Here is a 13753-nt window from a genome sequence, read left to right as displayed (position 1 = left end):
TCCTATTCATTTACTCAGTGTTTCTGGTGAAATGTGTTTATTTGATTCCTTGCATTTGCAATTCCTTAGTCCAGTTAATTGTATTTGAAACAGTGAATAAAGCTTCTGTTACTTATAAGACTGCTGTTCTGATTAACAGGTCTTCCCTATCAGAAAGGTACCTTAATTTTCTTCCCATTTCTTCCAGCATTACTGTAGATGGTTTTTCCTCCAAGGAGGTCATACCAATTAAAACTTGTGGTAGCTTTTTCTCCCTCTGTGTGACTCCATACAGAGGGCCAGATTTGCTCCCCCTCTCCCCATTGATAACTTCCTCACATGAGTAGTCCCACAGAAAGGAACACACTTGTATGACTAATCTGCTCAGCAGCATACAAAGTTCACTGTCTGGACTAGAATTAAATGACTTTTCTGTAGAGCACTACAGAGGTTGCAGAGGGGATGGATTAAAACTCAGGAGTCCCTAGTGGCAAATGCCTTGCTTTGAGAACTAGACCGTTCTTCCTGTCTAATGTAATGGAGTCTGGACACCAACATTTTTTCTCAGTTATTTTCTTTCCCCTTAAAAAATAAATAAAAGACAAAGTTTTTTCCTCCTCAGCTATGCCACTCTGTCTTAGTTGGATTAAGTGCCTGAAAATGGTCTTGTTTTCCCAGACATTTGCTTGCCAAACTTGTTGAGCTAGCAGACGTATTGCTGTATCTTGGCGCATACATTGCCTCAGCTTAAACTAATTTATGGGATGTGGCACCTCTGACACAGTTCCCCTGTTCCAAACAACAGTCTTAATCAGTCACACTCAGAAAGATGTATAATGCTGAGGAGCTGTAACTACTAGTAGCTTTTCTCCTGATTAGGACTCTGGCGCTGGTCCATTATTCAGCCCTCTGTGAACAAATGCATGAAGCAGCTCACTGGAGCAGAGATGGCATTGACAGACGGGTCAGTGATTTTTTTTCTGTCAGCAAGAACAAAAATGTGTTGAGACAACTGGGAGACAAGGAAAGTCATACAAGAGAATTCTGCCTTCTTAAATGTCTTCCTTGAAAAAAAATGTCTGGAGTGAGCCTGCACCAGGCCATGGTAGCATTTATTTGTTTTTTCTTGGGGTGCTATGGAGGATAGAGCTTCCTGAGGTACTGGAATATCTCTACAGTCATTTTGGAATTTAGGGATGCTGATTCTGGCTCTCTGCTCTGCTTCCTAGAAAACTGCAAAATGTGGCCCTCAATATGAGCATACCCAAGGGGCTTCTCCAGGTTGGAGCAAGGTTACACATCTCTTCATGAGCTACTCTGAAGTGTGCGAGGACTAACATCTCTACAGAGTCCCTTTCCTAGTCTAATCTGCTTCATCTTTTCTGAGCTAAGAACTACATAAGAGAACCCCTGGTTATGCACCATACTTCCTCCTGCATAGGCTGTGGTCCCTTCCTCAGCAGAGCTGTCAATTTAGTCTGATATCCCCTTCAGCATCATTTCAACAGAGGAAAAGGAAGGAGATGCAGGAACTGAGGGCTAAGAATTTACAGAGAAATGCTAGATACGGCTAAGTATAATCTTCTGTCCATCTGTTTCTGCAGCTTGTTTCATAACTCAGGAAAAGAATTAAGGTAATTAGCTAACAGAATTCACTTTAAGGAGTGATCAGGGTTTAGAAGTGTTTTCCTTAAAGTTTGCAAAAAATATTTTTTCCATTTAACTTACAATTTCTCACTGCCTCTTCCTTTACTTTCCAGCTAAGTGAGCTGTTTCAAAAAATATTTGCCTACCCTTTAAAGGAAAATGGAGAAAAAAGGCAGGAAGCTAAAAAGAATGGTCAACAAAGCCAAATGAAAACTTTCAATTTTTTTTCATTTTTATTAAATAACTTGAAACCGAGGAAAACCAATCTCTCTGAAGTTTGGTTTAGCCCTTTTTTCACCCTAAAATATGTGGATGTGCAGTAAGATTGATGAAATCTTACTGTGAGAAATGGGCTCGTGGTGAAGGTCCCGCTGGTGGGTCTGAAGCAGCTTCTTGCTAAGCTGGCCCAGCTCAGCCTCATGGCTTGCAATTTTACCTTACTTTGCCCTACAAAGGACACCCTGTCATACCAGGTGTTTCACTCGACATTTGAAATAAAAAGCAATTAAAAAAGAAGGAAAACATGACTCTGGTTATTTTTGTCAGCCTGCGTAGGGTGGAGCTGCTAGCAGTGCACCAGACACCAGAGCTGGCATGGACGGTGCTGAGCTGGGCAGGGAGGGAAACAGAGCAGGTTTCAAGCACTCCTGAGTTGCCAAACCACCGCTTCATATGGCACTAACCCTGCCCTGACCTTCCCGCCCTGCAAAAAAGGCCACTCTGCCCTACCCCAGAGCAAAGTTGTCTCTGCACAAGGTTTCAGCCCATGTGGATATGCAGGTTATGTCGTGGTGTTTGGACAGAAAATATTCTGCCCCACAGCTGCGAGGGGAGGAGAGAAGAGAGGAGGGCACCCCATGGGCAGGGCATGGGGAACAGCTGCAAGGCACAGGCACGGATCTGGGGAGCTGTTCCTGAGGAGCAGAGAAGGGACTGGACTCCCTGCAGCCCTTGCTGAGGTAAGAGCTGGTGACCATGGTTCCCTTGAGCTCTCCTGAAGTGGGGAGAGAGGCCCAAACCTGCCCTGCAGCAGGACAATATGGACACCTCCTGTGGGATCCAGGGGAGGCTCTGGCTGTTTGACTGATGAGGGAACTCCTGGTTCATCCTGCTGCTTCTTTCAAGCCCCATATGCCCTGGTAGTGTTTTTAGGTGTCTGACAAATACTCTGAAATCTGTCACTTTTGCCAAAGAGTTATGGGATGTGTAAGTATGTGGGACACCTATGTGTGTGTTCTGTCTGCCTGAAATAAGATTTTTTTCATTTGTCTAGAATGAGGCAGAAGGAACAGGGGCGACACTTTCTAATTTTTGAAAATATAAATAGCCATAGATGAGTCTATTTTTCTCAGTGAATAGTGTCTTGTCACCTGGGAGCTAAAATATAATAAAAGGTGCAAGAAAAATGATGTCTGGAGGAGACATTGGAAGTACCTCTGGTTTTCTAGATGTATCCTTTTAGAATTACATCCCCTTTGCAATCTGGAACCAACTTTCTCATGCCTCAGATTTAATGGGTTTACGGCAAATGTATTTGTGTACTATGGGCTGAAGATAACAAAACCCAAAAAAATCAAAAGCCAAAAAAATTGTCAAAAGCCAAACCTTAAAGCTTTGTAAGTTTGACTTCTCCTCATGCTTTCCTCCATATGTCTAACTTCTGTGTGTAAAACTAACACGGAACTCTCTTCTCTCTGGTAACTCCAAGGAGGACTAAGAGGCTCATGATTCTACGTTTGTTTTTTTCAGCACACTGTGCTCTCTGACTGCCAGCATCCCATAAGAAGCAAATTGCCATGACTAATAAGTTCCATCTCACACTTCACATGAAGAGGTTTGGTAGCTTTTTCCAGAGCCTTAAACTGAATCAGGGATAAGCCAACGAAGAGATTACAGATATATCAAGAGTTTACTTTGTGTGATTGCCACATATTTGCTGCCAGATACAGTATCCTGTTTTCCCTCTACACTTCACTTGGAGATCAGATCAAACAAATCTCAACTTCTCAGCTATGTAGAAATAAAGCAAATTGCCCTCCAGTTCTGAAATTCTTTTTATTTAGCCAGAAATGAAAAAAACCCAGACATTATGTTGAGAGAATTCCCTTGATTTGAAAAGATATTTTGGTGAAAGGTTTTTTCAAGTCTTTTCTGGGAGATGACCCTGTGAGCCCAAACCATGACAAACAGGACTGGGGGAGAGGAGAGAGAAAAAACAAACCTCAGTGGACTTTTTCACTTAAAAGTACTTTGGTTGTTTTCTGAGAGCTTTTCCTCTGAGCCATGACCTATTTCCACCTGCTGCCTGGCATTTGATGAAGCACATTACTAAATGAATCCATTGTTACGGTTGGAAATAAATTTCCTTACTGGCAAAGGTTAGACTTTAGGATGCTTTTTGAGGCCTTAGACCTTACAGTCAGCACATATTTGGGTAGATGCTCAGTTTTCAGGAGCAGCTCCTGGTGTTGCCTCTCTTCTTAGGTCTCTTGATGTGACTGGGCAGAAGTGACCTTTCTTTGATCTACAGAGACCAGAGCAACCTCTGTAGCCAAGTGGCTGTTTGTTACCCAGAAATAAAAAAATGCTTCAGCTTTTACCTGACACAAAGAAACCCATTGTGTTGAATTGACAATAAAAAAACATCTTCAGGGAAATTACGCTGCAAGTAGTGATATATTTTGGAAGTTCATGCATCTTTAGTTGTGGTGAGTGAATAGGAGAGCTAAAATGATCATGCTGCTGAATGCTCTTGAAAGAGTCAGGTGCTGGTGACTGCAATGAGCTCTGGAAAATAGTGTGTAAGTCTGTGGTCTCCAGGACATTTATCTGTGAGCACATGAGTCATGACTGCACACCAACATGCCCACCAGACTTACCTGTTCTCTTCTATACTCTTCTATGTGCACTGGTCTGCTTCCAATTCAGGCCAGGTCAGCACCTGGCTTCACTGGAACTCAAACAAATCTATTAGAAAGCTGTCATTCTGACAGCTCTTTACTAATGAGGTAAGTCCTTTCTAGCTGCTGGTGGAAAAAAATCAGCTGATCCTATGGAAAGCAAATGTAGGCACTCCAAATGATCTAACTGGAGGAGTTGTGGACATTGTGATATGGTGGATTAGAGGGAGGCGCTGAGGAAATTCACTTTATTGCGTTTGATGGGTGTGAGATGTTGGGATGCATTTTACCATGGATGTTTAGTGCAGAAACTCTGTAGACACTAATTTCATTAGTCCACCCACTATTAAAATCACAGAGTCTTAACAGCAGAGTCTAAAGGCTTTATTGGCATAGTAAAATGCATTTGTTGATATATAAAATGTGTTGTACTGTACAGAATAAAAATAAGGCAGATTCCTGCACCAGGAGTTCATCAGTTTGATTCCAAATGCCCATGTTGAATTCTAGCTTTCAGAATTTTGAGTGCCAGGCAGGCTTTCCACATGCCTTGAACTCTGGGGTTTGCTGGGACGTCAACTTCAGCTGCACAGCTCCAATCCTTTCTTCTTCTGCTGCTCTGGGCTGGCTTTTAAGAGGCTGTTGCACTGTGAGCTGTGAGAGAAACAAATGATTCCACAAACCATTCCAAGATTTTTAGGGCTCTGAAGTAGGTTCAGAACTGGGAGGTGAATTTGCAAATTTATACCCTGGCACTTCCTTTGTAACCAGCTGAGCCTAATAGGTATGAGTGGGGGCATTCCCACTGGAACGGGCCACCTCTAGAGGAACCAGCAGTGGCTTAGGGCCGCCATGCACTTGGGCACAGCAAAGAGGTTGGGGCAGCTCTACTCACTGCCTTTGGTAGATGCACTGTAGAAATATGTAAGGATACTGGGTGCCCTCCCAGTGATCCCCAAGGCTTGGCTTTGTTGTTTCTGATTAGAAATATATTTAATCCGCATCTTCACATCCCAGAGTTTAGAGGAAAAGCTTGAAATTCACTGGCAATCTGCATTGGTTGGCTCTGACCCAACTGTAATAGGGAAAAATGTCTTAATGTATATAAATAAATATCAAACTTGAAGGAGACAAACTTGACAGAGGGAGATGGAGATAACTGTGGCACAATGAGGAAAATTTCACTTGCTCTGACCTACAATTTTTAGAAGTGCTGTTTTTTACTGAGAACCATTTCAACCAGAGAATCTCTTCAGTGATTTATTTTCACGTTATGGAAGCTAACTCTGTTCTGCATGTCCTGATATACTTGGGAGAGTGAGCCTTGTTGCATAGCCTTTAACTCTGTTCAAAAGATAAAAAAATAAACAATAAACAAACTTCAGCTTTGTTTATTCTTATCAACATATAGCATCGATTGTTGCCAAGGTTCTGTGGATGGCAAGAATCAATTTCACTGAAGTGCCTAGATAACAGTTGTTGAGATGCTAAAGAAATCACCACAGCCGAAGACTTCAATTCCAGTTTCCCAGCAGAGGTTTGTGGACTCAGACAGTTACTGTCTCTTAGTGCCTTATCCCCTTACTAAAATTTCTGTACATCAGCCAAGGGCTGACAAAGAGGACATAATGAGAGAGGCTATATTTTCCTGATAGGAACTTCATTTTTAGAACTCTCAAGAATGCATTAAGTTCATAAGAAAAAATATTGATATTATCTTACAAATACTTTTGTCTGTCACCAGGCCACAAAGCTGCTTTTCTGGAGCTTCAGCTGTAGCCCTGGAAACATGTAGGCTTTGTGAGCCTGCACTATGTGAAGAACAGGCTTGCCAGTGAACATTTCAGGAATTTGCAGTTTATAAGTATGTAGTACTTGCAATAACATCATAAATATTTCCTTTCACATCACACTTGCAGTTCCCAGCACTGTTAATACAGATGTATTGTCAATCCCCAGCCACTGCGGAAGGCGAGCTTGTCTGGAAACTGATTATTCCCTTACCGGAAAGCTCATTCCTTCCAAAAGTCTGTAGTGAGCTGGTTGTAAAGTGTGGGCCCCTGGTTTCCCTTCTAAGCACAAGGAGATTATTTTTGCTATTTCTTCTTTAGTAAAGACTCTGGGGTCTCTCATCTGACTTCCTGATGTGTTTGTTTATCCTGGGCTTGAATAAGTCCTCCACCTCTTAAAGCCACAGACATAAGAACGTCTCAGCATAACATCTCGATTCCTTTAAATGTATTGCGGGATAGAGTGTGGAATCATTTGTTCAGCCAATTTGCTCAGTAATGCATTGAGAGCAGGACTGTAGCAGAAGTAAGGCAGCACTGAAAATAATGACTGTTTTTCTCTTGCAAGGCAATGTCTGTATATACACATTAGAATCCCAGCAAGCTTCCTAAATCCTTTTGTGCTTCTTTATACCTTAGCTCGCTTAAAAGTGGTTCATTACGAAGCAATCTGAAAAGTAAAGTGTTTATCTGAGAAATTAGCACAACTTTAATTCTTCTTTGTTTTAGTATCTATAATAACAAAAGTTTAAAAATCCACTCTTTGCATTGAACCTGAGCAAAGAATGAATATAAAAAAGCTGATTTTGCTCTGATTTTGCTCAAGGTTTCTGATGTGCAAAGTGTGAAACTATGCCAGAAGTGAATGGCAAGATCTGTGAGAATACAGGTGCAGACATCAGGGCTCTTTCTTCAGATTTAGAGATGTGTGTTCACGGGACTGCTCCATCACCATATCCAACAGCTAACTCAACACTCTAGCTGAGAGTTTAGCAAACAAGATTTTTGCTATGTTGTGTTCACCCACCTCTGTTCATGTCAGATTTTGGTCCAGGAATCCTGACTTTCATGGTGCAGTCCAGCAGCAGCTGTGACACCAGGAGCCCCACCTGGAGCTGCAATTGCATTGGCAAAGCTCCATGGAAATGGACAGTAGAGATGATGATGATGAGTTTTGCCTAAGAGCTAAGGACATAGCTTTAGGTTTTAAATCTTTGAATACTCTTGAACGCAGTCTTGAATGGAGCCTGGTGGACCTCCTTTTTAAAGTGTGTCATTGCCATTGGCTTTGCAGCTTTAGTCTTGCACAAATTTCATGTTCCATAGGGTGGAACCCAGCAGAGCTGCAGCCCTTGTTGAGTACCAAACTCTGCCAAGAACCAAGAGTTTTAATGCATTGTGTTGTTTGAAACCTGCAAGAGCAAAATCTTCAGTGGAACCCTGCAAGGGGGATATCACAACATCCAGTTTTCTGCATGGAACTTAGATGAGTAAGACTTGAGTGTCAAAACACCATTGTTTCTGAAGAGATTGTTATCTTGCCTAATGATACAGCACAGATTATAAACCTTGGATCTCATCTATTTACAAAGTATGCAAAACCAGGAACACATTCCCCCAAACACAGTACGAGTCGAGGTGTTTTCAGTTCTTAGCTTTTCAGTGACATCATGGTGAAATGTTCACTACTTCAATGTTGAATTTGTTTCTTTTCGTTGCTCTCACTTAAATAACTCTGTCCTCTGCACTAATACACAGAAGAACATGCATGTCCTTGTGATATAAATATATACCTAATGAAGCCATTCTGCTCGCGTGTTTGAGGTTTCCATATTGCTTTTTGTTTGCCTGTGCTTTGGGTGGTTAAGGTACCTGTGCTTTGTGGTTACTATCAGCTCGTGCTGTTAGTTATCAGACTTTGATAAGTTGTTCTCTAAAGACTTTGTGTTTATTGACCTTGTCCAAAGGACTCAGTTGAGCTTTAAGGCAGTTTTTAAGAGCTCCATTAATTTCACTCTTTTTCAAATCCAGATAAGCAAATTAATGAGGCAAATGCTGATCCCTCTGAAAAGTCAACTGGACTTTTTCTATCCCTTCCCATAGATTACCACTAGGAAATACTCTGCTGGAAGTGAGACAATAGCTACATGAGCAGTGACTGTTGCAGACTGTACCCCACCTCACAGTGGCTGAGGCTGGATGTGTGGCAGGGGGGTTGGGTGTGTAACCTCATTTAGCAGGAAACACAGCAGTCCACAATTCTGGCCCAGGTGGAGTGAAAACTGTTCTTGTAAAAGGAGCAGGAGAGAGCTGTATGGCACTTTGGCCTCTTCACAAGGGCAAACCCATGTCAGTTTACTTTGTTGCTTTTCTACAAATAAGCGCGTTTTGAGGGAGATTTTATTTCCTCTCCCAAAGTTTGTATATTCAGAGTAGTGTTTCCTAACACAAGACTCGGTGCTCATCCTGTGTTCTTTTTCCTTTTATCTCCAACAATCCAAAATTAATATTTTGATTCTGTGCTTTTCCGGCTATACTTTAGTATTACACATGGATGCCTCCAGTTTGACTTATGACATGTGCCTTGAAGAATTATTATTATTATTATTATTATTATTATTATTTATAATAATAATAATAATAATAATAATAATAATAATAATATTGTTCCAGAGCCCTACTGGAACAAGTGTGCTATATATTAATGTACTGTCTTAAGAACAGATCTAGTTTTCTAACCATTACAATAAATTTCTAATTACTAGCAAACCAGAAATTTTATTATTCCTTTAATCAGGGACTTTTTTAATATGAAGCAATACTTCTCATTGTTTATTTGCTTTGTAGGGCTTGTTGTTACTGAGTTTTGTTTTCATATGTTTTCATCCTTATCTACGGAAGTTTCAGGGTATTTCTGTTGATGTCTCTTGTCAGTATTGTCTTTAAATTTATTTAGACAGATGACCAAATGAAACAGGATGAAAGTACTCTCTGCATAGTACCAAGTGTAACTTTTGTTTCTGAAACTGCCCTGGCTTTGGTGCACATGGCTGCTGGTCTTTGGAGCCAACAAGCTCCTTATATTTCATTGTCTAACACACAAACAAGCCCCAGTTGCATAAAATATTGTCATGAAATGCAGTGTAGTTTTGCAATGTGTGAATTCAGTTGAGCTTGAAGCAAATCCCCCTTTCCTGTGAACCTGAGAAATGGTGAAATTTTGAATCCATGTGTGAATTCTGTAGTTCAGGCTGATCTGTAGCAATTTAATTGCTGGATATTGCTAGGACCTGATTAGTACCTGAGGATTCAGATGCTGACAGTGACTCATTTCCTGCTTACTGCCAAGGGAAATATGCTTCAACATAAAGCAACGTGGAGGAAGAAAGGATAGGGAAAAGTCAGCCATTTCACAAATGGCATTAGACTGAAATCTTTTGTCCTAGGAATTGTTTAAAACAATGCATGGCCTGTGAAAAATAATCTGGAGAATCTCCATTATTAATCTCTCCAGAACAGAGCAGACTGTGAAAGCCAACAACAAATAAACCACAAAGCTCGTTTTAGTGAAAAACAAACAAACAAACAAACAAACAAACAGAAATAAAAACTCAAAAATCCATTCCAGGGTTTTTAATTTATGACAAAAAGTGGAAAATGCTTTAGATTGACTTTAAAAAAAATTTAAAAGGCATGTTCTAACTGATTGCAGTGAACCAAGAGTTCTATCACTCTGTTCTTCCAGGGAAGCAGACTAGATTTTTATGTAGTTTTGGAAGGGAGGAAAAAGCAGATTCTCTCTCAAATCACTTTAGTTTAGAATGCAGCCTGATGTTGCTCTGCTTTCTGTCATCAATGGATGAAACAACATTTTCTCTTCACACACAAAAATAACTGCTAAAGGATGTTACTTTCTCTCTTGCTGGTTTCCAGTTGCACTTTCTATTATTCTAGAATTCACTGATCTTCTTGGAAGAGCCTCTTGAAAGTGCTTATGCAGATCATAGGCAGGTCTTTATGTCTTATGCCTGTAACACAAACAAAATCTCCTCAGTATATGGTATCTCATTTACCCCTTGAAGTCAGCCAAAAATCCGCTGATTTATTTTAGTGCTGTTTGGCTCAGATGCTGAATGTTGATTTACTAATGCCACACCAATAAACACTACTTGAGTTTTCTGAAAAACACCTGAAAGTTGTATATTTACTCTTCCCAACTTTCCTCTTCGAAGATGACACACACATCCTTAAGCCAAGCCTAGCCTAAATTAACTGCTGTCAAAGAATACCTGACATAAATAACATTGTGTAAAAGGGAGGAATTTTTTAACTCTCACAGGGTTCTCATACTCAGACTTGCTGTATTAATAGGACCTTGTACATACAATTTTGACTAACAGGTACCAAAAAGCTCCATCAAATTAGCATCATCCCCTTTGGACTGGCACTGCTCACTGCTTTCATGCTCTTCATTAGAAAAAATATATCTGGTCTATAGTTGGACCCATAAATTGGTTTTCAGGCACTTTCTCTGCAGATTGCCAGACAGCTGCCTTAAGATAAAACAACCCACATTTCCTTAGAGAACCTCCAATGAGAGCAATCTGGACCAGAGAACAATTTTAAAGATATTTAGCATAAAACATACTGGGTAATTGATACCAGGGCAGGGTTGTTGTCGTGGGTCTTGAGCTGGCTCTTTGGCAGAAAATAACTGGGGTATTTCAGGAGCTCTCTAGCAATTTTGGTGATCCTGCCTCTCATGAAAATGGCTCTGTTTCACTGCCTCCACAGAAGTAAATCTAGCAACAGGTTTCAGCAGGGATGTAGGAATCAGCTCTTTTCCATCCTAACTTAAAATCAGGACTCTGTATGCTACTCTACTTCATTAAAATACTGCTGTTCTGTCCGTGCACAGATACAAGGAAATGAAAAAATTTGAAACTACTCAAAAGCCATTTATGTCCACTTTTATAACATAACTCGTCCAATGGTCTCTTGAACAAGTGACCATTGGTCTCTAAAACAAGAGGAAATATATACTGAGATCTAATTCCAATTCAGAAATGTGCTTGATGCTTCTAATCAACTGTAAGCATATTAAAATACTCCTAAATGAAGATGTGAAGGTAAACAACCTTGTTGTAAATCAGACTCATAGTTTGTGATAAGATTTCCTATTATTGCATTGTTACTTTCATGAAGTAAAGAATGCTTACTGTAAATTTAATGCAGTAACCTAGCAATGATTGCCAAGGTTTCTTTTAGAAGGAGCCAACTTGGATTACATTCTTCTGTATTTTTATGTAGTGAATATTCTTTTCAAAACTCCTCTTTTGGCCTTTGTTTTCCTGTCAGTGTGGATTAATGAAACTGCTCTGCCATAGGGATTGTCACGTACATTGTCATGGAGCTTCTGTTACAGGTATAAGTTGAACAATTTGCCTCTAAATGACAACCTGCAAAGGGTTTTACTCATGTTTCTTGCATTCCGTCCTCAAGAAGAACTTTTATTTGTCACTGGTGGCTTTACCAGAGTATGCCAGGTGCAATGAAATACAGGGCTGTCACCCTCAAAGAAATTGAGTTCCGCAGCAGTATCAGGCATTTGAGTTGTGTTCACTTTGTTAAGCAGTTTCTATGGAGTCTACATCCTGAACCTGACAAAACAAAATGCTGAAGGGAGAAGCACACAGGTTTGTGGAGAGTTGGAATGATTCCTCAGCTGCCTTGAGCTGAATGTAGTTCCTAACAGATGAAAAACATTTTTGTTCATTCGAGATAACTGCAAGGCAGCCAAATGATTACATTCAAACTTTCCAAAGCTTGGAAATATTTGCTTCTGACTCACAGCCAAACATGAACAACTGCTGCCCAGAAGGGATATTGTTGTTTGGAAAGAGAGAGACAGCTATAACTGATTGCCATGCTGAGCCTGGAAATTCCATCTCAACCTTATCTTCAGCATCACGCTTCTGCAGCTCTCTCACGAGCTCCACCAATGCTGAAGCAGCAGTCCAGGAGCAGCAGACCCACCTTCATGAGCAACAAACTGCTCCAACAAAAATTGTGGTGGGTCTCTACACTGACAAACGAGTAGTCTAGCAAGCAGGTAGCCCAGAGAACAGAAAGCAGTCATCAGTGTTCCTTCCAAAAAACATAAATGTACTGCATAAGACTCAGCAACTTTTTTTTTTTTAAATTTGATTTTGAGTTTTTGATTTGTGTGGTCAAACAAGATGTTCTGCCAGAATTAAATACAGGTCAGCCTTTATCAAATGAGTGTGAATAGTTGGCTATTAACAGAGAATTTGTGACTTCAAATTGCCTATGGCAATTTATTTTTGCACGTTGTGAATGCTATTTCATCTGTTTTTTAAAAAACAGTTGTTCTTGGAGTAAGAACTAAACATTCCAAGGACCTACCATAAATTAAAAGGAAACATGTAGAATCTTTGCAGAAAAAGTCACATAGGAAGTGCCTTCAAAACAGTTTTGCATTGGACTGAGCGAGAGATACCCACTGGGATACTTGCGGAGAATCAAAAGTGACAGACATGCAATATTTGCTCTTTACTTTATTTAAGGTACCAATATGTCTCTATCCAATCTTCCCCAAGAAGTCTTTCTTGAAAATCTTAGTATGATCTTCCCTTTCTCAAGCATCCTGCCATTTTTTTTAATGGGAGAAGGTATTAACTTTAGGAAACAGTAAAAAACACCACTCCCAACTTGAAAACACTGCTTTTCCTGTGGTGCTTCAAGTCTGTGTGTGGATTTCACTTACCACCAACCAAAATGTTCCTTTTCTAAGAGGAGAAAGACCGACTCTTGGAAAGGACTAAAAGATTCTGGGCATTTGGAGTCTCTCCTTGCTGCCAGCCTTTCAGCTAAATACAGTTGCAAACTCTCCACTGTGCATATGGGGATAAAAAGCAGATGTCTTTCAAATCCCCTGAAGTTTCTGTAACTGTCATTTAAAAAAAAACACCTTTGACTTGTGCAGCAGGCAAGCCTGAACTGAAACCACAGGGAGAGAGTAAATATGATCCTCCTGGTGAAACCACAGGGAGAGAGCAAATATGATCCTCCTGGTGTCATTTTTAAAGCCTCTTTTCTGTCTGTAACTGCTCTTTAAATGTAAATAAACACTGTTCACTTAATATGTGAGTTTCTACCCCAGGACTCTATTAGGGATTGCACAACTATTACCTCAGTGTATATTTAGACATTATTAAAACAAATTACTCTATTGCAGTAGAGCTAAGGCCCATTCATTCATTCATTCATGATGGTGGTGGACTGTGCAATGTCCCTGAGGTATGCCAGGAACAACCGTGCTGTTGTAAGCTTACACAATCAGTTATTTAAAATTGATTTATTTTTGTTAATATCATATAATGGCTCCCAGGAGGAGATGAAAACAAACAGATCAGA

Source organism: Camarhynchus parvulus, chromosome 1, assembly GCF_901933205.1.
Source record: "Camarhynchus parvulus chromosome 1, STF_HiC, whole genome shotgun sequence".
NCBI lineage: Eukaryota > Metazoa > Chordata > Aves > Passeriformes > Thraupidae > Camarhynchus > Camarhynchus parvulus.
Note: the sequence above shows the minus strand (reverse complement) of the source record.